This window comes from Aricia agestis, chromosome 18 (assembly GCF_905147365.1).
Source record: "Aricia agestis chromosome 18, ilAriAges1.1, whole genome shotgun sequence".
Taxonomy (NCBI): Eukaryota; Metazoa; Arthropoda; class Insecta; order Lepidoptera; family Lycaenidae; genus Aricia; species Aricia agestis.
In genome coordinates this window covers 502591-530589 of record NC_056423.1, presented here as the reverse complement: position 1 = coordinate 530589, position 27999 = coordinate 502591, and the positions used below count along the sequence as shown (strand labels likewise).

At 36.8% G+C, this 27999-nt stretch overlaps 1 pseudogene; it reads left to right on the top strand.

Moving 5' to 3' along the window:
- The first annotated feature begins 2516 nt into the window (after positions 1-2516).
- LOC121736173 lies at positions 2517-27780 on the top strand (annotated as a pseudogene).
- Positions 27781-27999: the final 219 nt, after the last annotated feature.

Here is a 27999-nt window from a genome sequence, read left to right as displayed (position 1 = left end):
ACTTTTAACAAATAACACGACCGTTTTCGAAATTATTCATCATCAGGTGTAAGTTTAACGTACAACATGAATTTCCACCAAGAACCGACAGTACAATCAATTACATATGTTATAAGTTCGGCTGTGGATATTAATTTTATTTTACTTTATTTGGAAAGTATATTCAAAGGATATAGGGACCGGGGACGGTTGGTAAAAGTGATATTTAACGATAATGATTTGGCGATAACAGTAAATAATAATATATTTAAACTAGAAACCCACTCTGCCACTTTCGTGAGATTTGCATATAGAAATGTGAACAAGGTCTAATAATATTATTGATAAGAGAAATCTGGATGGTCCGGTATGCACTGTTTCTAATCTTTTTACTTTCTTCGACAAAAGTTAAAACTGTTTTATCTGCTATTTCATCAACCTAGTATTGCATATTACTGCTAAATAGTAACTATTATGATCTAGATTAAGTACTAAAATCTAAATGACGCCCGCAACTTTGTTGCGACAAAATTCGTTAATCGTGATGATACCGCACATTTAAACTATATGCTATTATATTATAGCGTAGTCTGAAACCAGCTTAAGTACCTTGTTTATTCTTTCTTAAACGCTTCAATCTTCTAGAGTCCAGAAGCTTCTAGTAATATCTAAATAAAAATCGTTTGAATATTGAACTCATTAGCGTCAATCACATTAACGTACTAATTAAGGCCAGTCATTAGTTAAGTATTCTGTGTACGGTGGACACAGTCAATAAACAGTTAAACTGTCAAGCCCAGGATGGACCATGGAGGATGTGGTTCTGTATCAACAGAAGATGCGAGAGATTCGGAAAAGTATGGTGGTTCCACAAAAAGCTATGGAAAGACAGATTGTACTTTGACATAAAATAGGCTGGATGGACATTGGACACAAATACTAAGCTATGGTTAAAACCATATATATTAAGTCTATGGTTAAAACTGCGACAGAGTCAAATAGGATGATAAAAGTACGATGATGCCACAAAAAGCTACAGAACAAATGTAATATGCTAGAATCTAGATAGACGAATCAAGCTGGTTAATGGTTTGAAAATCCTCACAATGAAGTGGAGAGAGTGCAATGAATAATATTGCTATTCATGTGCTTACGGCGTTCTTTTTATCACAAGGAGACGCCACTGGGTCAGTCATTAGAATTCAAATGTTAGAAGTTCAGACTAGAATCCTTCGCAAGAGATTTCAAACAAGTGGCCATAATATGACTGTGTAATAACTAATTTTTGTAAATTTTCTAAAGCCTGACATGTTCTGTAAAAAATTATACCTAAATATTATATCTATACTTCTATACTTTAATATTATAAATGCGAAAGTATCTCTGTCTGTCTGTCTGTCTGTCTCGCTTTCACGCCAAAACTACCGAACCGATTGTAATGAAATTTTGTATACAGATAGTCTAAAGCCTGAGAAAGGACATAGGCTACTTTTTTACTGGGAAAAAGGGTTGTAAGGGGGTGAAAATACGAAAATTTGTTAAAATTAAGTTAGTTCCAAAAATTCATACTAGATGGCGCCGTGCGTCTCTTACATCGCGCTAACGCTTGCCCAACATCTTTCTATAAGAGGTGGTATATCATACTTTTTAGATCCGATTTTTTCGATTGTTATTTCTATTTAACGCTATTTAATAAGTCAATACTTTTACTTTGTATATACAGTGACGTAACCTTAAACCTATCAATGATAAATAGTTTATGGGCAAGTTTGTGTAATTGGGGGGCTAAATAAGCTTTAAAATTTGGCATAAAATATATGTCTAATTAAAAAAATATATATTATGTGCACACTGCACAGCTGTTTTGTACCAGGGTTTTTTTTTATAAAAGCTTTTGACACCAATTTTGTTGACATCGCGCGCTATAAACTGAAGTCCACGCGGACGAAGTTGCGGGCAACAGCTAGTATTTAATAATTAACAGTTATAGTAAGCAACAACTTTTGCTACTTTAAGTAGTCTTTTCTTTCCTTTTGTGTGGTCGATTTTTAAAATTGAATTAAAAATCAAAGAGCGGGAAGTGGATCAAATTAAGATTCCAAGATTTTCTTACATACATATTATACATTATTTAGGCCGGTATAAATAGTCAGTACTTAAGATGCGACCCAGTCTCAAGACGCGATTCGGCTCTATGATTGGTCCAAATTTTGACAGCCAACCAATCACAGAGCCTGAACCGTGTCTTGAGACCGAGATGCATCTTGAGTACTGACTATTTATACCGGCCTTAGTTACAAGTGAAGCTAATATATAAAGCAAAGCATCCTTATTTCAACCCTACTTCATACACAATTTTGTTAAAAATTAAGGCGACGCACCAGCGATCTGTCAAACTCTTGTTGACTTTCGTTCTCATTGGACCTTCTAGCCTTTTGACATAATTCTAATCCAGATGCAAGCTCGGTATTGTTTATTCAAACCTAACTGTTAAATGTAGATATAAAGTGTGGCGCGTTAGCTTCCGCGCGCGTCATTCTCGATCGAGCACGGCGCACGCGCGGCCGCGCCACAGACAGTTCCATTTTCAAACGTGATACTTTTTAATTTTTTAATTGTGCCAAACAACGTGACTTCGAAAGTGAGTATAAATTATTTGGACTTTCTTTTTGTGTCTTAATTAAAAAAAAAATGTTGCATGTTCGCTTTACTGAAATAACATCATATCAGAATATTGATTCGCTTTAACATATTTTTTAGAATAAATATAGTATTTAAATAGTTACATTATTATTGTTTAACATTGAATATCGAGGAAGTTTTGGTTTGTTTGTTTGTCTTTGAGAGCTGGTTTAACACATCGAAGGTTTATCGTTATTTAGGAATGTCGATGCATTATGTCATGTCTATGTTTGTGTTTTGTGGTGGCTTATTGCAACGAATATCCGGAATCACAAAAGTGTGATTGATTTGACAAGATTTTATGTAATAACGCACGTATTTTTATTGCCTGGATGAAATAATTTTGGTATTAAAATTGATAAATAAAAGGTTATTTAACATATTATATACTTACTTATAAATCGAAGATATACTAATTATAATTTGTTTTCTTGAAATTGCCTACTAGACACGCGATAGCGACTAGCGTGTCAAACCAAGTTCAAGTTAAAGATATTACATTTCCATTAACGTCAAAAACTTAAGCCCTTTGTGCGAGCTGCGATGAAAAAAAAAAACAAAAATAGGTTTCTTCACAAAACCATGTTCATAAACGCACTAGTAAACCTTTAAAGGCTGTATTCTGTCGTTGAGATGTTGCAATGAACATTTTTGAGACGTTGACATGAACTTTGCATGGACGTTTATTTTTGTTTACCTAGTTGCCTGATTTTTTGCCTATAAAATATGACAGAAACTTATGTTTCTTATATTATTTTATACGCAAAATGTTTTATTTCTCACTCATACATACTTACTAACAAAATAATCCTTATCAGTATCTAGTGTCTACAGATTTATGTTCTGTTCTTGCACTTTCATTTCGTTAGAAAATGGCTTGACAGAGCACAAAACATTGTTTAACTATTACATATTATACTGAATATGTTGTGTGGATCATTTTATTGAGAATTTTCAGCTTTGTAAAGTAAAATGTTTTTTTTTCAGGCGAAGCAGAGCAAAAAAAAAAAAAGGATGAAGCCACTCGTGATATGTAAGTTTTTTCTCAAGATTCGTTTTAACTTGTTTGATTTATTGGGTAACTCGCAAAACGTGATTATTAACAATGACAGCTAGAATAAATCATTTATATTATTTAAATTATAAATTCACACCTGTATTATTGATGACACCTGACGCCCACAACTCCGTTACGACCAGATTCGTTTATCGTGCGAGAACCGTGCATTTTTCCGAGAAAAACAATTTAGACGGACCAACTTTCATGTTTATGTTATTAATATGGACTCAACGAGTAAACCTACTTACTGAAGTACTGTTTCGTTTCGTAATCGGTTTTCTAATATAAAAAATATAATGACAATTGAAAGGGCTGCGCCTTAACAAACAATTTTGATGATGGAACAATAAAAACCAATAAAAATTGTTACAATCTCAAGCTATTAAAAATATTTATATTATGTAGGCAGTAGGTAGCTATTGAAGTATAAACTACTGAATATATTGAATATATTTTATCCTTGTCTATCACGTGATCAGTAACTTATCAGATAAGGATAAAACATTGTAATACTGTGCGCTCACAGGATATTCTATAGTTAAATAATATTAATGTCACATGAGCATTGAGCAAGGAACAAAGAAATGCGTTTGTACACAAAACACACATAACATGTCTCAGTTTTGAATTATAATGAAGGTAGAGAAACGTTGAGTCTAAACTAGTTATCAGGGTTTTTTTATTTTTTTTTTTGTTATGAAATAAGGGGGCAAACGAGCAAATGGGTCACCTGATGGAAAGCAACTACCGTCGCCCATAGACACTCGCAGCATCAGAAAGCTGCAGGTTGCCGGCCTTTTAAGAGGGAATAGGGTAATAGGGGAGGGTAGGGAAGGAAATAGGGGAGGGTAGGAAAGGAAATAGGGGAGGGTAGGGAAGGAAATGGGGGAGGGTAGGGAAGAAAATAGGAGAGGGTAGGGAAGGGAAAAGGGTAAAGATTGGGCCTCCGGTAAACTCACTCATTCGGTGAAACACGCCGGTTTTCTGTGAGACCGTGGTATTTCTCCGGTCGAGCCGGCCCACTCGTGCCAAAGCATGGCTCTCCCACGTCAAAAAAAAGGGTCAGCTTACATTGCAATGGGATGAGGTGATGTCATGCATTTTTGAAGAATAGTGCCTATCGCAAAAATGGAACAGGCACTATATTGTAGGTGGCAAATCCGTTAATTCAAATACATATTATTATGTATGTAGTGTTTACACGTGGGAGAGCCATGCTACGGCACGAATGGGCCGGCTCGACCGGAGAAATACCACGTTCTCACAGAAAACCGGCGTGAAACAGCGCTTGCGCTGTGTTTCGCCGAGTGAGTGAGTTTACCGGAGGCCCAATCCCCTACCCTATTCCCTTCCCTACCCTCCCCTATTCCCTTTCCTACCCTCCCCTATTACCCTATTCCCTCTTAAAAGGCCGGCAACGCACCTGCAGCTCTTCTGATGCTGCGAGTGTCCATGGGCGACGGAAGTTGCTTTCCATCAGGTGACCCGTTTGCTCGTTTGCCCCCTTATTTCATTAAAAAAAAAAAGTTAATAAAATTCGTAATTTTATACACAAGATATTCGTAGTTAATCATTAATTTGTAATGCATCGCCTCGTTAGGAATGCAGTTGACGGCATCTAGGATTTAGTTTCGAAAGTGGACAATATTATTACATTGTCACAATATAATAATATGACGATTTCTCGTGTTCATAACTTCTACTATATACTCTCTATGCTAGACCTAGGACCTTGGTATAGGTATACGGTGTAAGGGCTAGAATATAGATATTGCCTTCGTGAGGACCGCGCGAAGACTATGTCAAGGGAATTGAACAATTAAAGTGTAATTATAAATAGATAATATTGCTTTGTATTTCTATTTTGTATACTCGTAATCCATACTAATATTATCAATGCGAAAGTGTGTCTGTCTGTCTGTCTGTCTGTTACCTCTTCACGCCCAAACCGCTGAACCGATTTTGCTGAAATTTGGCATGGAGATGCTTTGAGTCCCGGGGAAGGACATAGGATACTTTTTGTCCCGGAAAAATGTACGGTTCCTATGCGATAAACGACTTTTGGCGCAACGGAGTTGCGGGCGTCATCTAGTATTATATACATGGTGTAAGAAAACTTAGTGATATTACTTTGGAGTGTGTATTTGTCTCTTGAATAGAGTTCACTGTAAAAGTAGCAGTACTGAAATAGATACTCTTGACGTCTTGTTTTTATCAAGAATGACCCAACGGCATGAATTTGCTCGTGAAATAAATAAAAAAATAGAAATAACAACTTTTTAAATGGGATTTTCAAAACTGCAACGCATTGCATCGACGCGCCACGTAGGGCTATAGCCAAGATGTTTGATTAATCGCTTCTTTATAGAATCGTCCCGATAGAAGAAAAAAGCATAACATGAGACGAATGTCGAATTTATTTTATCGAACGCTTGTGCCAATTCAATACATTTTGATCGGCGTTTCTATAAGTAAGCGATAAAGAAACGTCTTGGCTAAAGGGCATGACACTAAACTCTACCAACGACTCTACTATAATGTTGAATACGGTACGTGACATCGTCGGTACAATTGTTTAAAATAGTTCACACAACTCATTGTTTAACTGTATTACAATCTTGTGAGTGACTTTCTAGTATGAGAATTTTTTATTGGAATTGTGATTTCGTATATTTGCTGCCAAGTGCGTGGTTGAAAGTAATAGTGCATTATATTCGCGTAAAAACATCTTGGAAAAAATATTTTATCCCGCAAGAACCGTACATTTTTCTGGGATAGAAAATAATCCATGTCCTTTGCCGAGACTCGAAGTATCTCCATACCAAATTTCAGCAAAATCGGTTCAGCGGTTTTTGCGTGAAGAGGTAACAGACAGACAGACACACTTTCGCATTTATAATATTAAATATAGTATGAATATACTAGCTGACCGGCAAATATTGTTTGCCTTTTTATATACAGTGTCGTAACAAAAATAAGTGATAATACTTTAGGGTGTGTACGTGTTCCTTGTAGAGAGTTCACTGTGAAAGTAGCAGCGCTGAAAGACGAAATTTTTTTTTCACTTTTGTATGGGCAAGGGCCCGAGTGTCACGAGTTTCCCCATACAAAAGTGAAAAATTTTTTTGGTCTTTCAGCGCTGCTACTTTCACAGTGAACTCTCTACAAGGAACACGTACACACCCTAAAGTATTATCACTTATTTTTGTTATACCCTGTATTTCCGTCAAATCGGCTGGAGACTGGACCAATTTTATCTTTTATTATTAGTATCTGTATCTGTCGGATACAGAAACTGATCTGTCATATAAGTGGTGGATAACCTATCTGGCACTTATCAGTAAGTGGTGTAACAGGCCCTAAGCCTTATTAATAAATGCAGTTACACTCATAAGCCGAGTAAGTGTGCACTTAACAGTGATAGTGGAAAGCGGCCACTTGTGTAAGTATTACTTTAGCAATTCCGTCGAGATTACTTTCTCGACTGCATGCTCTGCATCGGGTACGGTCACCAAAAAATATATTGTAGATTTTTTTGCTCGTAGTTAATGATATTTAATCATTTCTTTCAGTTTTAAGGCCTAAAGCAGTATATTTCTCGTCACCCCACGAAAATAAGAGTGTTATTGTAGAGAGCATATAGAGAGAGCATTAAAAATATTAAATAAAAGACAGCAAACTTCGAAGATCCAAGCAAAAATGTGTCTAAAACAAGGTTTTTTGTAAAAAAGAATCTATCGATAATTTTTTCAGTAATCGTGTTTTCGTCTTGAGCATTTAATTTTCATGAACTGAAGTTCCTTGTGTAAAAAAATCAGTTTTCTAGACCTTACAGATTTTTAGATCTAGGTTTATACTTAAACTTAGTAAGTTAGTAGTTAAGTTAGGGTCAGGTGCATCCTTAAAATCGTTGCAGAACGGTGTCACTTCGTGGCGGTAGGTAGAGCGAGGGTGACGCGTAGTGTCCGTAAATTATGGTTTTTTAGGATAACTTTCAGAATTACGTGTATTTTTATATTAGGAAGGATCAATATATCCAAATTTGGCCGGAAGATTTAATTGCACCCTGTAAAATTCAAAGGATTAAAATCTAAAATGTAAGTTCCTACATAGTAAAAGTTTTTCTGCTATCGGTACTCTAGGAGAGTACAATAGCAAGGGTCAGTGCAGTGCGTTCACCGTGCACCGCGACTGCGCGCCGTGCCTTACTTGTCCGATACTGTGTTACATAGCTGACCCGGCGGACGTTGTTTTGTCATTAGGTATGAAAAGTAGATGTTGACTGATTTAGCTTTACCAGCATACACAATTTCATTAAAATTGGTCCAGACTCCAGCCGGTTCGACGGAAATATAAAAAGGCAAACAATATTCGCCGGTCAGCTAGTATATTATTCATACTATATTTAATTTTATAAATGCGAAAGTGTGTCTGTCTGTTACCTCTTCACGCCCAAACCGCTGAACCGATTTCGCTGAAATTTGGTATGGAGATACTTTGAGTCCCGGGAAAGGACATAGGATACATTTTATCCCGAAAAAATGTACGGTTCCCGCGCGATAAACGGAGTTGCGGGCGTCATCTAGTAATATAGAAAATGTTCGTCTGTAGAAAGTAGAAAAATCATAAAGTTATAACTTATACCTTATAGGAGCACCATTAAGGAATGCTGGTATTTGCCATTATCTTAGCTTCTGTTTTCTCGAGGGCTCAAATTGCGACATGAATCATGATACTTGATAAATCCCTCTTTATTTCAGTCCTAGCTGATTGTAGTCATCTATGATTACCGTAGCAAGTGTCTTCTTTAGTGTAAGAACCAACTTTAGAAAATTAATTCATAGGCATCCCGCATTAGACGTTTAATAGACCTACCATGTTACATTTCGATCCGGTTACTTGTAGTCAATGTTAGTCATGACCTATCTGCAGTTGGACTTGACATAACCTGACTAAATTACGTTAATCTAATGAATTTCTTTTTAAAACTTCGAAAAGCTTCATGTTCAACCCTATAGCGATCCCATTATAAATACCCACTTGTAATAACTATATTTTATATCTGACGTTATTTTATTGCCCGAGTCCTGAGAGATGGTAAATTAGTACTTTCCCATAAGACCCTTTAGCCAGGACATTTCGTAGAACTTTAGGGTGGGTCGCACCAACTTACTGTAACTTTAACTACAATGCAAAATGTCAAATCTTTGATTAAAGTCAAAAATGGACGCCATATTTAAACATAATTACCATAGAGCTCGACAATGCTTGAAATGAACGTGGCGAAAAAATGAACTAACGCTGTCATCATACAAAAACGCAATTTTTGACAGTTCCTCATAGATAAAGTATTTTAAACAGGATGGTTCTCCTTTACCAGTAGCGCCCCCGCCCACTTTTTCACATTTAAAGCCTTGTCGGACCAGCAACAGACATCTGTTAAATTCTGTGGTCAAAGTTAAGGTTAAAGTTAAGTTAGCTTTAACTATAACCATAACTTTGACCTTAAATGTAACTATAACCACGCCTCTGGTGCAACCCACCCTTAGACAAGTATTTCGCGGTACCCTTGGGTCTGCTTTCCTCTTGGTCTACTCACTACTATGTTAAATTTTATCAAATTTCTTTCACATTTTTTTCAAAATCAGTCCTGTACATTCGGAGCCTATTTTTTTTATGCAATAGGGGGGCAAACGAGCAAACGGGTCACCAGATGGAAAGCAACTAACGTCGCCTATGGACACTCGCAACATCAGAAGAGCTGCAGGTGCGTTGCCGGCCTTCTAAGAGGGAATACGCTCTCTTCTTAGTTTGCAGGTCGTATAGGTCCGGAAATACTGCTGGTGACAGTTCGTTCCAGAATTATACAGTGCCCGGCAGAAACTATTCGATGCAAACAAACTTTTCCTCTTAATAATAATCAGTAAGCATAGATTTTATTTTTTATAGACTTTGGCAACATTTTTCCATGATTAAAATTATGTGCTTAAAAATACGTCCATAATTAATTTCTTTAAACTTAAATTTGGTGACGGAGTTGCAGGCGTCATGTAGTTAGATATAAAGGTTGCTCTACCATATTATTATACTGGGTTCTAGGCACCTGGTTTCCTAGAAGCCGTAACTGTGTGGACTGCGTTTGTATTCACATGTCATCGCTTCTTTTTCGCTTAGGGCTGCCAATAATAAAATAAAACAATATAATAATTATTTTTAGATAGAAGAATTATTACATCCATACTTAATATTTATATTATTATTATAAATGCGAAAGTCTGCCTGTCTATCAGTCTGTTATTTTTTAACGCCTAAACCGCTAAACCAATTTTGCTGAGGCGGAATAATATACGGTTCCCGCGAAATAAACGAATTTTGGCGCAACGGAGTTGCGGGCGTCATCTAGTAATATTATAAAGCAGTAGATTTTTTAAAAATGAAATAAGGGGCAAACGAGCAAACGGGTCACCTGATCGAAAGCAACGTCCGTCGCCCATGGACACTCGCAGCATCAGGAGAGCTGCAGGTGCGTTGCCGGCCTTTTAAGAGGGCATAGGGTAATAGGGGAGGGTAGGGATGGGAAGGGAAGAGAATAGGGGAGGGTAGGGAAGGGAATAGGGTAGGCCTCTTAGGCTCATTAGGCCTCTGGTAAACTCTCTCACTCGGCGAAACATAGCGCAAGCGCTGTTTCACGCCGGTTTTCTGTGAGCCCGTGGTATTTCTCCGGTCAAGCTGGCCCATTCGTGCCAAAGCATGGCTCTCCCACGTCGAAAACCGTTAATCAATGGCTACTGACACAAAACGGTAAATATCATCAAGAAATGTCCGTTTATATAGAAGTAAAAGCAAACATGTAGCAATAGACAATAGTTAGCAGTTGTCTAAATACTTGTCTAAACATTATATATTGAGGTCGGCGTATTTTGAGAGAACCTTCCAAAATTCTAGTCGTTATTCAATGCTATTTTATCTTCTTTTTTTTTATGAAATAAGGGGGCAAACGGGCAAACGGGTCACCTGATGGAAAGCAACATCCGTCGCCCATGGACACTCGCAGCATCAGAAGAGCTGCAAGTGCGTTGCCGGCCTTTTAAGAGGGAATAGGGTAATAGGAGAGGGAAGGGAAGGGAATAGGGGAGGACAGGGAAGGGAATAGGGTAGGGGATTGGGCCTCCGGTAAACTCACTCACTCGGCGAAACACAGCGCAAGCGCTGATTCACGCCGGTTTTCTGCGAGAACGTGGTATTTATCCGGTCGAGCCGGCCCATTCGTGCCGAAGCATGGCTCTCCCACGTAATCGCTTAAATAAAATAGATATAAAACGTATCTATATCTATTTTATTTAAACGTTTTAAGTCAATAAAGTATTCTTCTGCCTGCAATGATAAAAGTTGGATATGTAGAGATTATACAATCCAGTTCGTTTGCCAATAAATAGCCATGATGACATACAAAGTAAGTACGTATACATCAAAACATATTTTTTTTTCAAAATAATCGTTACTAAGTTTTACTTGCTTATTATATTTTAAATTTGTAGTTTCTAAAAATTATATTTTCGTTAAAAGAGACGCTTCTTACAAGTAATAAGTATCTACCTGTAAAATGATTTAATGTTTTATCTCATACTATGGTTCTTGAAATAAAAGTTATATTTCTATTCTGCTAGTCGCAACCTTACCTGTCGGAAACTCTATATTAACCAGATGCTTCTCTTCCGTGTGACTATATCTATTAAATTACCTTCGTAGTCTAGGTACATAGGGCCACACTCAGAGGTACATTAATGATTACTTAATTTTAATAAAGAGTTAGAAAATGTATGAATTTTATGTCAAAATATTCATATATCAAAGTTTATACGTGAGAGAGCCATGCTTCGGCACGAATGGGCTGGCTCGACCGGAGAAATACCACGTTCTCACAGAAAACCGGCGTGAAACAGCGCTTGCGCTGTGTTTCGCCGAGTGAGTGAGTTTACCGGAGGCCCGATTCCCTTCCCTATCCTCCCCTATTCCCGTCCCTTCCCTTCCAATCCCTACCCTCCCCTATTACCCTATTCCCTCTAAAAGGCCGGCAACGCACCTGCAGCTCTTCTGATGCTGCGAGTGTCTATGGGCGACGGAAGTTGCTTTCCATCAGGTGACCCGTTTGCTCGTTTGCCCCCTTATTTCATTAAAAAAAAAAAAGATGATCATCCACTAACCTGCCTGATGTTAACTTTCATAAGAAGTTAACCTATTTGCCTACGCTAAGCTTTTTTTACAAAAAAGATGATTTATTTAAGTTATTCCGGAATTGGCGTGCATTCCAAAGATGTCCAGACAGGAGTATGGATTTATTCTATGTCAGGCTTCGTTCAGAAAGCGCGTATTCTCTTGTATGCCTACGACAGAGGCCTTCGTACATATTGGTTCAGGAGCTAAGCGCCTAATTTTTCGTCGAATGAGACTGCATTATATATTTAAATACTGTCTCGGCACGAAGTAGAGTAGAGAAAAGAGGAAAAAATATATTCTGTGTAAACTTTTAACTTACGCGAAAAACAGAGGGATCTTGGAAGCTTGAACATTTCGTTTTTTTTTTTATTACTTAAAAGGTATTATATTTAAGGATAGGTTATACCGAAACTCGACGCAACGAAACACATTTGAGATTTGAATTTCATATTTTGTTCAATGTAAGGCTCAATTTATACCGTCGCGGAATGGAATGGAAGAGACTTTTTGCAACGAAACTACACAACATACATAAGACAATGAACTTTTTATCAAAATTATAACACACAAATTAATAATTTATACGAGCCAAAAAAATTACGCGTCTTTCGTGGAATTTGCGAGAATTTTCAATTTCAATTCCCGCGTTAAGAGGCTAAATTGACGCTTCCATTCCGTTCCATTCCGCGGCGGTGTAAATTGAGCCTGATTCGTCTTCTCTCGGTAAAAGCCATTCAGGCAAAGCTTTTGAAGTATATCTGAAATGTTATCTGCAACGTAAGGTATCGTATCTCCTGTACCTAACCAGCCATAATAAATTCACTATAGATAGCATTAACAAGACTTTGCTATCGTCTTTACTATCGAGTTTATCTGTTTATCGACTCTGCTAAAACTATTTTAGACATAGTTTCAATGCTGTCTCAATACAATAAACTACATAATGGTGTTCTCGTAAAATATAAAAACAAAGTAACGCGTTCAAATTTTTTATCTAAGACAAAAATATTATGCTTCTCTTAAAAGTGTCTGTGATTGGACATATTACATATCTTATATCTTTAAACGAGCAATTCGAGCACAATATATATATATATATATATATATATATATATATATATATATATATATATATATATATATATATATATATATATATATATATATAATTGGAATCTCGGCTCCAACGATTTTCATTAAATTGATCTACCTAGGATAAAAATATGACTCTTCCTAACATCTATTGGCGAATAATAATACTATTTTGTAAGCAACTAATTGTTTTAACGACCAGCAGATGGCGTTATTAAGTAACACGATTCAAGAAGTCAATGAGTGTTTGCTATACCGAGCAAAGCACGGTCATCCAGGTACTTCTCATAATAATAGGAGGTACTTTCTTTTGGTAGAGCTTTTCATAACTCTTTAAGCGCAATTACCTTTACAGTGAACTCTATACACATCACACACCCTTAATTGTTAGCTTTGTTACATTCTGTATACAGTATCCATACTAATATTATAAAAGTGTTTCTGTCTGTCTGTTCGTCTGTTACCTCGTTATGCCCGAACCGCTGAACCGATTTAGCTGGGTATGTATATGAGTCCCGGGGAAAGACATAGGATACTATTTATCCCGGAAAACTGTACGGTTCCTGCGCGATAAACGAAATTAAATAAAAGGCGTCATTTAGTACCGTAGATATTAATTTTGCAATAAAACTACGGTATGCAGTGCGCGTCCTCTGTGTTACAGATCGCGTCGCAGTACCGCTAGTAACCTACATACTAGATGCACCGGTTGTACTGCAATACTGTACCACTGCACTGTCCTAGCAATGCTACTTCACTTATAATTGCGTTTATATCGCTAACTTTACAACACATTTATAGCTAGTCTACTAGCAAAAACTATCTGCTCAAAAATATTTAAACGCTGTTGTATGCTTTCATCTATACTATTTATATAGTAGACGTACATATTTTTGAAGTGGGAGAGCCATGTTTCGGCACGAATGGGCAGGCTCGACCGGAGAAATACCACGGGATCACAGAAAACCGGCGTGAAACAGCGCTTGCGCTGTGTTTCGCCGAGTGAGCCAATTCGCTACCCTACCCTTCCCTACCCTCCCCTATTCCCTTCCCTCCCCTATTTTCTTCCCTTCCCTTCCCTACCTTCCCCCATTACCCTATTCCCTCTTAAAAGGCCGGCAACGCACCTGCAGCTCTTCTGATGCTGCGAGTGTCCATGGGCGACGGAAGTTGCTTTCCATCAACTTGCCCCCTTATTTCATAAAAAAAAAGAAAAAAAGGCCCACAAAAACTACTGGACCGATTTTGATATTTTTGTCATCATTTGAATTATTCTCATTATACCTACTTACAAGTTATTATTATTCATCAATCATCATCATCATCATTATCAAACAAATTAACGAATTATGGACCGACTTGACTTCAGTAGATGTAGCAGTCGCACATAACCACAGAATAGTACAAACTATACATAACTTACTAAATTCTCATTAGTCATTATCATCTACACTAGTTAACAATTATTGTCTGCTAGTGCTATGAAAAATAATCTTTATGTGCCAGTCAACTTGCCAGATTGTTCAAGTTTGAATTAATAAATGGATTTGTTAACTATGTTAGACAACTTAGACACAATAAAACTAAGAATAGGCACACAGGTGTGCTGATTCAACATGTAGATTGTAGGTACTATGTAGATTCGAGATCGTGTGATTAAATAATTGAAACCAGGAAGATCGATTTATTATCTACCGATTGGACGAGGCCAATCAAAAAATATTAAACCATAAATAAAATACATTATTGATATATTTTTAAAGTCAATGCTACGAAATTTAATAACAAGGTTAACTGGTTAAGGCTAAACAGCGTATTAATACCGATCTAATGTGGGCAAGTAGGTTCAGATCTTGACCTTTCTGAAGTTAAAAGCTTAATATCTGATCCGCTTTAAAGCAACCAAAGTGTGAAGAAATATGTTTTACGCAAACTCGCTTTCAAATCATGCCTCTAATTATATTGGTAACAACACGTAAGACAAAGGCTGAATAGGTTGTTTGTTGTCAAAATGTAGGGGTAATGGGTTTAAAATTACTTTATTTATGTTGTAGAATTTTAGATGGACACTGAACAGTATGATACAAAAAGTTTGCTCTTTCTGGGAAGAATTAAAATTACTCTTGTCTGCCCTCTTCAATTCATATCTCCTTTCTGTTCTCAATCTACTTTATTTACTATATTATTTCAAATGCTCCGAATATTGGATTAAATTTACCTTGATATAAAGGCCAATTTTCTTTAATTCCAGACTTATTAGCTGTAGTCTCCGTGGTGAGTGCCCGTGGGTTGGGGCGGTCGTTACAAGACACCAGCTTCGTCGGAAAGGCTACTGACGAACTGTCTACTGCTATATTGCAGGTAAAAGATTGCTTTACACGTCATACATTCGATCTATTCTGAACTAATTAAATCTTAGAATTCACATTTTAATCTATAATATTATAAAAGATATTGTAACCTTATAAAGTTTTGTACTTTACATACATCACTTTTTCTACTTAAATTTTTAGATTCATAATTAAATTCTACTCTGCAGAGGTTATAATAGTTCCAACTTATTATACCTCATTTTTTTAAATTTATAATTACAGGGATACATCGATGATGACAAGAACATTGCATTTTCCCCTCTCGGGTATTCTGCAATTTTGGCTATCCTAGCAGAAGGAGCAAGTGGGGAAACGAAGAAACAATTGGTATCAGCTCTCCACCTACCTGAAGATCAAAAACTGACAAGAAACACCTACCATTACATCCTAGACAGACTGAGATTCAGAAACGAATACAAATACAACCAACCAGAACTGAAAAACTACTTCTACATCTACAAAAACTACACAATCAACGAAGAATACAAGAAGATTCTAGAAGATTTCTATCTAACTGATGTTAAATTCGTCGAGAAGTATGCTACTGATCATTTCAGTAGTATGGATGATGATGATGAAAAAGAAGTATTGAAAGATGAAAAGTTTGAAGAACCAAAAGAGTCTCAAGAGAAACTAATCTCTTATGCTATTGAAGACAAACCTGAGAAGGTGGATGTATCTGACGTTGGTTACGCAGCTAAGAATATTAAAGAGCAGATAGCTCTTATCAAGAAACAGGACATCAAAGATGTTGGTACTGAAGAAGAGACAATGGTAGCTGTAGAAGCAAGACATCATGCTCAATCTACTGCTCATGTCCTGTCTGATAAGAACGACATTACATCAAGCTTGTCCGTTAATAGTGTTGGAAGGAAGTCTAGTAAATGTAAGCATAAACTATTATTTTATCAGTAGTCAATATAATATGTAATGAATAAATAATGTGTATGTCCTTAGTAGATCTAGATTAATTGACCCTTTATGGTAGAAAAATTTAAAAAAAGTTAAAAAGATTTCCGACAACATAGATAAATCTAAACCTAAACGTAAATAAAAAACATTATAACTAGCGGCATCAGCAACTGTACACGGTGGCTCCATACAGTATTAAATAATTATATAATAAATTCAAAGTGTTTGTTCTTAATATGAATGTGATGCAATTCTATTTTCCAGCTACAAACCCATTGATACTGATCTTCAACGGAATGTATTTCAAGGGATCTTGGAAGAAACCTTTCGACTCGGTAGAATCAGGTCTCTTTTACAAGTCCAACACTGAGAAGAAACAAGTCCCCATGATGAAGACACATGGCTCCTTCAAGACTGCTGCCCTGCCTGATTTAGACAGTAACGCCATCTTGTTGGCTTATGATGTAAGTCTAAAATTGATATGTTTCTTAATCATAATTTGTACTAAGATTACAAATTATGATTAAGTATCGGTGTCAAAGATACTATGAGCTAATTATTAGCTCATAGTATCTTAGACACCACTACATGCTCAAACTAGAATTAAATTCTTCAGCTATTTATTTACTTACGATACGTACTTTTCGGTACATTACGTCTTCCTATTGTCTTTTACCTTACTCTGCAATCTACTACTTAAACCACAATTATTTAATTGTTAAAATATATTTATTAACTTGTAGCGCGATAATAACTTCAACTCCATCTATTGACACCAAACTAAACTATTTACAGGGTGGTCGGTACGCGCTCATGTTGTTGGTGCCCCGTGCTCGGGATGGCCTCGTGCGGCTGATAGCTGACCTTCCGGCCACCTCCTTACCCCAGATTCAGGAGAGCCTGCAGGAGGAGGACCTCCAGGTGTCTCTACCTTCATTCCTGGTGGAGACTACGACGAAGCCCGTGTCTGCCTTGGCGAAGGTAGGACCGCATTATAGTTTTGACAAATAAAAATGAAAAGGAATTTGTCGTTGCAGGAAATCTTGTAGGTGACAAATAGGTCAAGCTTTTCTTTAGTAAAGAGATTTTTAAAATAGCATAATATTATTATAATGCTACTAATTTAGAGTCGATCGAAAGATACAAGTAGTTTGGTCTTATTGTTTTTTATAAAAATAAACTGAATTAGACGAAGGAGTACATTGTATTAAATTTTTTATTTTTTATTCGCAAAGATAATTTTGTCACGCGTAACGTTGTGCAACTGTGAAGTAACTGTTCAAGTAATTAAACGGTGCTTTACTTGGCTTTACTGTAATCTGTACATCATAACAAAGATTATGATTATTACGGTACTATGAACTTTAATCACGACTTTTGACAGAATAGTTGGTGGAATATAAAGATACAAAACTCAAAAGAATTTTTATTATAATTTGCTAATGAAATAAAATTAAAGATAAATACAAAAATGAAACATAAAACGAGCAATATTTTTCCGGTTTTACATTGGGAATAAACGATTTGGACTATATTATAAAATACTAGTCGTTAACAAAATAAATAAATAAATATTATAATATAGCCTATAGTCCTTCTCGATAAATGGGCTATAAAACACTGAAATATTTTTTCAAATCGGATCAGTAGTACCTGAGATTAGCGCGTTCAAACAAACAAACTCTTCAGCTTTATGATAATCAAAATCCGGTGGCGCCAGTTCTTTTTTCACTGTCTTAACTCTACTTGTCTCTATGACTCGTGTACGAATTGCTATGCTTTTACTACAGGCATACAATGTGAGCTTTATAGCAATATTATGTCCTCAAGTCTACTCAAGTCAAAGAAAAGGAACAAAATTAACAGTAGATCAAATTCTATTTTGTAGACTCTACCTCTACCTACGTATACCCATCAAAAGTCTATACAATATTAGATTAAGAGCGTGGCTCTTGACTCTGAGGTCGTGGGTTCGATTCCAGCGTTGCAAACGTGTTATTTCCAAGTGTGATTCACACAATGCAGGCTGATCACCTAATTGTTTAACAAGTAAGATAAGCTATGCGTCTGATCAGCATGTAAAATGGCCGTCCTGCGCCGGATGTCAAGCGAATCGTTTCCCGCCCCCTGGGTTACGAGGGTAAAGGAAGAGACACCTCTTCTGTACTGCGCATAAAGTTGGGATTAAAATAATTCAATAAAACAAGTTTGGTTAGGAAAATACAGGCTGATCACCCGATTGTCTGACGTAAGATGATCAAAGCGTCTGAAAGGCCTTTAAAAAGTCCATCTTGCGCCTTATTTAATAAAACCTTCCACCTAAAGCGATGCGGGCGGCATTCAATAACCATTAACCATCCACCATACCCCCTGCAGTTCTTTTCTTACCATCCCCTAACGTAGTCAGGGCTTGTTTATCGCTTTATTTTATTATTATTTGTATCCCCAGTTTGGAGTGAGCAGCATCTTCGGTCATGAGGCTGAGCTGGCCGGGGTTTCGGACAAGGAGGGGCTGTTCGTGCAGGAGCTGGTGCAGAATGTGGCCGTGAGGGTGGACAACGCGGACTCATCCGCATCCGAGATACTGGGTGAGTTGTAGACAGTAGACACAGCGAGCAGCAATCACCATAGTCCGATTTTTGAGCCTGCCTTTGAGTAGTTTAGCTTACATAGAGGTATTCCGTGGAGATGATTGATGATTATAATCAATCAAATGTTTTCTTTTTATATATGTAGTAGAATAACATTCAAAAGGTTTATAAACTTTTATAATTTTGTTTCAGCATCCAACTTATACGAGTCAGAAGATTTGGCCTCTCTGAAGAACCTGCCTCTCAGTGAGGAGCCTCGTCGCTTCACCGTGGACCATCCCTTCGTGTTCTACATCTTGGACTGTCTTGACAACGTTGTGGTTGTGTCCGGAAAGGTCATCGATCCTCAAGCGCCAGAAAACTGAGTCTCGATTAGCCAGTAAAATGACATGAATCTTTTTTCGAATAGTTGTTACTTTACTGGATAAAATGATATTAAGTTTAAAATGTGAATCTATTTATATAGACTTGGTTTCCGATTAATGAGATTATGCTGATGTTCCGAATTATTCTATTTATTCCAAAGGTTAGATAAATGTTTTGTGGCTCTAGAGCTAAAAAAACTTTTCTAATCCTATATTTTATTCTTTGTCCAAAACAAAAACCAGACGCATTTGATAAAGAAAAAGTACACGTAGCATAAGTTAGTGATAAGTTATTTATTTATTTAAAGTTGTGATATGTTTAGGATTAAATATTATGTTTTTTGGAATTGATCGTTTTATTATGAATCTCTTCTTTATCTAGCTGGTGCCCACGACGTCGTCTGCGTGAAGGCTCTACGTCTACACTCTACAGCACCAAAAGTAGGTGATAGCTAATATTCATGCAAAATTTGAAGTAAATCCATGCAGTATTTTTTGAGTTTCGCCCGGACTTAGACACAGACAACAAGACAAAAATTCTAAAATCTATATTTTTGGCTTCGATACAATTGCAAATTGCGCCCCAAGTACCTATTATTTAAAAAAAATATTCAATGTACAGTTTTGACTTACCTACGATTTTATATATTATGTATAGATGACAAATTGCTTATTACTGCATTGTTGTGCATCTTTCTAGAATATATTGTACTGGAAACATCTACTTTGACCTTTTGTTACTCATTTCTTTGACCCACAAACACTAATATATTGCCATCGTGCAAATAACTGGTTCCTGTGAAAACGACATAGCAATACGTTTGTACCAGAATAAGGGTTGACAGCTTTGCCTGTCATGCGTGTTGTCCGCGCGCGGATCTGGTCCGCGTGCGGGTGACAACATGCTCCTGGCCGCGCGTGTTTTTTTTTTATATCTATGGACGCTTTACACCACGTCAGCCTGGCCCCGTGCTAAGTACCTGAAGGACTTGTGGAAGGAATTTCAAATTTTAATGGCATCGAAAGAGCCTACTAATGCATCTGCAACTCCTCTGGTGCTCAGCTTTGTCTCTGGGCAATGGCGGGCGCATTCCATCAGGCAAGCTGTTTGCTCGTTTGTTCTCTTGTTACTGGAAATTCGTAGAAGAGATTACAATTCGTATAACTTACTTGTAAAAACCCACAATCGGTATTTTTTGGTATTTAAGTCCGCATAAAAAATATTTATCTCTGCATTTATCACAATATTGTATAATATTACCTAATACCTAGTATACAATAATAATATCATGAGTTTGTTTTGAATTTTGATGCAGGTTTTGAACTCCGTGCAGGTGAGGTCAACAAAAAAATAAATAATAATTTTAGATTTAATTTAAATAATTTAAAAGATTCACCTGAAATTGTACATCTTTATCTGTACTAAGGTTCACTCGGCGTAACTGGGCGGTAGCGGTCATTGACTCCCTGTCAAAAACTTGTCATTTTCTATACAAAGCCGCGATTGACAACATCTGACACCTTTTTGTCAATCGCGGTTTATATAGAAAATGACAAGTTTTTGACAGGGAGTCAATGACCGCTACCGCCCAGTTACGCCGAGTGAACCTTAAGTGTGTCTGTCTGTTACTTTATCACGCCTAAACAACTGAACCGATTTAGATTGAAATTTGGTAAGGAGAAACTTTGAAAGGCGAAAATTAAAGAACGAGCGAAAGTTTTTATTATGAAATATCAAATAATATACGGTTTTCGTCGCAATGGAGTTGCGGTCGTTAAAAAATAATGTTTACTTACCTATTTTTTTTTTTTTTGGACTTAAGTTGACAATCATGGAGATTACCTAACGATAAGGAAATGTCAAAAGTCAACTAATTACACACGCACGATCTCAGACAAAAATGACAGCATAATGATGTCACCGGTTTCCTCGCCTTTTTCTGCTGTGCCAGTTCATCATCATCACTACCGGGGTTCAAATGGTTATGGTAACGATACTTCAGAGGGTCTCCATTATTATTGTTACGTGCTAGGGTTCAAGGATTTGGAGAGAACTCTCTTGAAGACTTTATTAACACTGCACTAAACACTAGGTCACACTAGCACACACTAGGTCACAACACTTAGCACTAAGTCCAAACACTAATCACTAGGTCCAATCACTAAGCACTATCACTATCCTAGGTCGTAGCCAAGTCGCGGGTTTCACTGGTTCACTCACTATTGATCACTTGTTGTCACTCCGAAGTCGCCTCGAAGATAGCTCGAATTGAACTGACTCACGGCCCGTCTTCCTGCGACTATTTATGTGGGTCGAGACGAGCCCTAGACTGTTCGAGACGTTCCTTCCCGAATGTACACAATAAACGTAAACAAGTAAACATGTAAACAAATAAACAGGTAAACACGTAAACAAGTGTTGGACTTTTCTAGAAGGTTCGAGTATGTACTTGCGCACCTCACGCCATCTAGTATTGAGTAGGGGATTTATGTTGTGTTCTCTCGATGAGTTTCGCTGGTCCGATGCTAGATGGCACCACGTGTCCGTCTCCGTAACATTATGATATAATCGCATCCGTCTTAATTCCATCCAGATTATCACAATAACAAACACAGACACACTAATTTAGTTCTTAATATATTAGTGTCGACTCGTAAAAAGTTGTCAGACACAATATTATATTATTAGGTTAAAATATTTTCAATGGATAGAGTGTGCATAAATTAAGTAACTACAATCGTAAAATTTTCGTTTAGGTACTGCATTAATGGAGGCTTTAGGACCGGGAAAATGTTTTGAAATAAAAAAAAAGTGGATTTTAAGTACTTATAATATTTTATATTGAAGTGGGTAAGTTGCAAGGTTTGTTCAAATTATAAGGGAAAAATAAGCAATAATTGATCTTGTCACTTAGGTATGTTATAAAATGTTAGTTATACATTTCATCTACGTACTTCCTCAATTTTGACATTAGCTCACATGATTCACCGCCTTCTTATCGCCAATAGACTATAATATTATATTAACAGCAAACACCACCTGTTAATATTTGTTTATTTAAAGATTTGACCTTTATGTGTGGTCATTCTTGTTCTGCCGACCGTACCGAATAACCGGCTTTACGGGAAAAACCACAAAAACAGTTCCATCTCACGTTACTTGCAGCTAACTTCATTCATGTTAACCAGACAATGAAAACTGTATCTTATCCTTAGGGCATTAAATACTAATATTACGTACAACTCACAGCAAATTATTATCAGTGGAATTGTTGTATAGTAGTTGAATGTAGCTCTTATAAAGAGCACTCGTATTATAAGTTTGGACAATGAGAGTCTCTTTATGTATGTATATTTTTGTTTATTATGCTTTGTCTAAAAATATAGAGTTTTGAGATCACTCAAACTTTAAAAACAGAAGAATTTAATTGCCACGAACTAAACATAAGTTATTTTTTTTATTTAGGATGAGTGCAAGTAGATTTATAATTATTGTTTATTAGAGTTTATCTCTTTTTTAAAGTGCAGTAATTGTTTGCCATTATAATTATCAATAATATTATTGAAATTATTGCAGCTTGTTGGGTCACTCATGTCAAGTTTTCCTTAAAAAAATATTATTGTTCTACTTCTACTAGAAACAACATTATGATGTTTTTTAAAGTTTCAATGATTCATTGAATGTTCTATATTACTTATTATATTGTCACTGTTTATGTGTATATTAAAAATCATTACGCAATAAAAAATTGGTATATTCTATGGCCAATATGTAGTGTTACGGTAAACTTAAAAACCTAAATCGCAATTCACAAGAAAAGGTCTAAAAGAAAGTTGAAAGTGTTCATTAGGGACATGACACTGTTGGGATGTGCACTCAACAGTCAACACAAAGCAAATAATACTTGTTTTGTGCATCCATATTCCATACTTAATATTATTTAAAATGCGAAAGTGTGTCTGTCTGTCTGTTACCTTTTTACGTTCAAACCACTGAACCGATTTTGCTAAAATTTGATATGGAGATACTTTGAGTCCCGGGAAAGGACAAAGGATACTTTTCATCCCGAAATGAACGGTTTCCGCGCTATAAACTAATTTTGACGCAACGGAGTTGCTGGCTTCAACTAGTACATAAATATATTTTTTGAGAATTTGTATGATACAACGATCTCTATATACCTCTACATAGCTCCATAATACTCTAACTATATTTTCTTCACATTTTCAGCCATCATCTTTTTATACTTGTGCGTAAGAGGAGATGCACAAAGGAAACTTAACTATGGAACCAAAAACTTTTTAACGCACGACTATGGATACACAGCACTTAATAACCCAGACACAAACATATATTACGAAAGTGATACACAAAATGTATATACATACAATACAGTGAAACCACAGTTACTTAGTAATGACAGGTATCAACTACAGGGAGTTAATAATGACAGGTACCAACAACAGGGATTAAATAATGATAAGGTCCAACAACAAGGAGTAAATAGTGATAGGTACCAAAAACCTCAGGGAGCTAAAGATGATAGGTACCAAAAACAGGGGTTTAGTGATCAGAGGTACCAACCCTCCCAGGGATTTAACGCCCAGACATTAAACGCTCAGGGATTCAATGATGAAAGATTCCAAAGCACAACTGAAGTGAAATTGTTGGGACCGGGAACCACGGAGGTTGAACAACTAAACAACATCACAATTGCCATCACAAACTTTGCAGTTAACCTGATGAAGGTGAGTTTCGTCTAACTTTCCTAAAAGTAATGAGGAAATACCAACAAAGGTCTTAGAAAGACATAACACAATACCTGGAGGCATGATATAATTAAATAGTAATAGTAACATAAGAATTGTAATTAGTTCATGACTCAAAGTAAAGAAATGTCAATTTCCTTCGTCATCAGCTAACACATCAATCACCTAGTGGCGCCCGGGCGTCGCATAACAATTGAAAATCTATTGTGTCTGCGATTCCCACGATCGAGGAATTACATAATAATTATTTTTTATGACTCTAGTTAAATGTAAACTGAACTAGGAATGACCTAACCGTAGTGACTGTTTACTAATCTGTACAATAACAAGAATTACCTATAACTCATCTCTTACTTCAATTATATAATTTGTTTCCAGAGCATAAGTTCACTTCAGAAGGGGAACATAATAATTTCACCGACGTCAGTGACGACGGTGCTTGCTCTTCTGCAACAAGGCACATCCGGAAAGAGTCAGAAACAGATCACAGATGCTCTTCAGCTGTCCCCCGAAATCACCGCACCAACTTACAAGAGGCTGACCACGGATATGCAAGTAAGTACTATATACAAGTACGTACAACTAAACAGTTCCATCAAGAAATAAATAAAGAAGAAAGAAAAAAGATCCCTGCAGTACACCTATATCAAACAAAATGACATTTTCTACAAGAAGTAGGGCTAAATAGCTTGAGATTGAATTGTCACAAAAAGTACTTTAATTAAGATGCTCCACTATAAAACAATTTTAATTCTTTTTATACTTGCTTATTCTTTGATCAGTCATATCAAATCAATCAGTATGAAAGCACTTAGTTAAAAAGTTCTTAAACATTCGGTCGAATCATTTTTAAAAGAGATACATTTTTTTTACAGAAACGTGTATCGCGTAACATCCTAAACGTTGCCAACAACATCTATCTTGGAGAAGGCTTCGATCTAAATGCAGCATTCAAACAAACGGCCACCAAGAACTTCGGCAGCGAAGTCAGTCTACTCAACTCCCACCAACCAGCCCTGGCTGTGAGGCAGATCAATAAATGGGTCGCCATGAAGACAAACAACAAAATCCTCAATCTCTTAACAGAAGGTAAGTTTGGCGTTCTCTTAGACACCTTCATTTGTTTTTATTTCTTCCTGAAAATGGGTCATGATAATTTGACTTATGCCGTGTAGGTACTGTAAATTTTTAAATGCCTAAAACACATTTTTGCTGTTTCTAATATTCTACGAGCCTGTTTAACATTTGGCTTATAACTAATCCGCAACTTTTATCATCGCTTATTTTATTCTGAGTGTTAGGACGAAGACATCGATGAGAAATCACAGTTGTTAAACAGGACAGGTAAAGTTTCCAAATCCAATTCGAGCGGAAATCATGCATCACCCTGCAGATATACGTAGAATTTATATTTTGACAATGACGATTATTTAATTCCAGATTCTGTTAATCCTAACACACAGATCGTGATAGTCAATGCTGTATATTTCAAGGGTCTGTGGGAGACGAAGTTCAAGCCAGATGCGACCAAAGACATGGAATTTCAACTTAGCAATGGTCAGAAAATCCTAGTTCCGTTCATGCGAATGACGACAGATTTGAAATATGGCGTCGACAAGGATTTGAACTCGTGCATCGCTATTTTACCGTTTGAGGTATTTAACCCAGATAATATTATTCATGATACAATTTAAGATTCGTTTTCTAATTTTGTTCGTTATATAAACTCGACTTCTATATTATACCTCTACATAGCTCCATAATATATTTCCGTTTTTTGTTACCTGTAACACAAGTCCTTGAGGTACTTACTACGGGGCCAGACTGACGTGGTGTGAAGCGTCCATAGATATTATTAATATATTATTATTATTAATTGTGTTAACATCGATTTTGCCTCCGAAATTATATGTTTCAATTTTGTTCAAATAGATAAAAATAGCATTACTATTGTAGCAATGTTAACTTCAGTTTAAAAAAAAAAATTGAAAATCGGTTCACAAACGGCGGAGTAGTCGTTGAACATACAAAAATAAAAAAAATATCCACAGCCGTACATATAACCTCCTCGTTTTTTGGAAGTCGGTTAATAAAAGAGAATACTAAGGACCTGTTTCACCAGTTACTGATAAGTACCGGGTAGGCTATCCACAACTTATCTGACAGATAGAACATACAATCTATCAGATAATTTGTGGATGAGCCTATCGCCGGATAGACAATGGGACAATTTCACTATTCACTGCTTTACAGTATGATTACTGTAAAGCAGTGAATGGTGAAATTGCCCCTAAAAGTTTTACAATGACAACTAATAGGATATTTTTAAATTCCAGAGTAACCAGTACTCTCTGATGATCATCCTGCCCAATGAGAACATCAATGTCAACGATGTGCTCAACTCCCTGACCAACACGAAGTTAGTCAACTACCACAAGTTCCCAGAGACTGAAGTTCGCATCGAGCTGCCGAAGTTCACGCTAAAATCTGATACAGATTTGATCCCAGTTCTGAGAAATGTAAGGCATATCTTTGAAGGTTTGAAGATGTATATCAGAAATATTTTTGTCTGCCTAATGGTTTGCAAACATTGACTTTCTAAATGAGTCTGTGCATCGGATTTGGGTCGTACGCTTCGTACGAGGTTTCAGTATTCACAAGATTATAACTGACTAGATGACGGCCGCAACTCCATTGCACCAAAATACGTTTATCGCTTAGCAACCGCATATATTGCCGGGATAAAAAGTATCCTATGTCCTTTCTCGGGGCTCAAACTATCTTCATACCTTTCAACGCCTCCGTGGTCCAGTGGCTTAGAGCGCAGCTCTCGACTCGGAGGTCGTGGGTTCGATTCCCGCGTTGGAAACATGTTATTTCCAAGTTTGGTTAGGACAATGCAGGCTGATCACCTGATTGTCTGACAAGTAAGATGATCCATGCGTCGGATGGGCATGTAAAAAGTCGGTCCTGCGCCTGACCTCTCGCCAGTCGTGTCACTCTACCGTCCCACTGGGTTTAATGAGAGTAATAAAAGGAATAGAGAGTGCTCTTGTGTATTGCGCACACCCTTAGGCACTATAAAATTACTCCTGCGTAACTGGCCTGGTTTCAATGAAACCGGCCACCGTCACCGAAACCGGTGTGGGAGACATTATTATACCTTTCAGCGAAATCGGTTTAGTGGTTTGGGCGTGAAGAGATAATAGACAGACAGACACACATTTGCATTTATAATATTAAATAAATATAGTATGGATTTTTGACGACACAAATAATGCTGACATTTCGTACTGTCTGATCCCATTCCAAGACAATGGATGCGTAGATAAAGTTTCTATAAATTGTTTAATGTCTTCAGGCCCCACAGAAGTTTTATTTCCTTCGGATATTTCATTACTTAATTAACTTATTTCATATTCCAGATGGGTGTATCAGCCATATTTGATGTCGAAACTGATCTCTCTGGCATCGGGACTTACCGGACTTTCTCTCCCCACATCACCAGCGCGGTCCACACTGGGTTCATGTCTGTTGATGAGCAGGGAGTGTCTGCCGCTGCAGCATCATCGTTCGCTGGCATAGCCTTATCCTTCGATCCAACTAGCGTCAACTTCGAGGTAACTAGGCCGTTTGTAGCAGTGCTTTGGGATACGCAGTTTGCTATCCCGTTGTTCATTGCAAGGATCGAAGAGCCGAGAGTGTAGGTGTAAGTTTTGATAATAAATATTTAACAGGAATACAATTTTTATTTAGAAATAAAACCTATGGTCTGTACAAGTACGTTGTACGCAAATTGCTAAACTTGATATAAGGCGACTTGCCTCGACCATGGACCATAAACTATATATTTTGTATAAGAAATAATGTTTTGTAAACGGTTGCAGAAGCAATTTTTAAATTATTGCGTTGGTATTTTTTAGGAATTTGAGCAAATGTATCAAAAACAATATATCTTT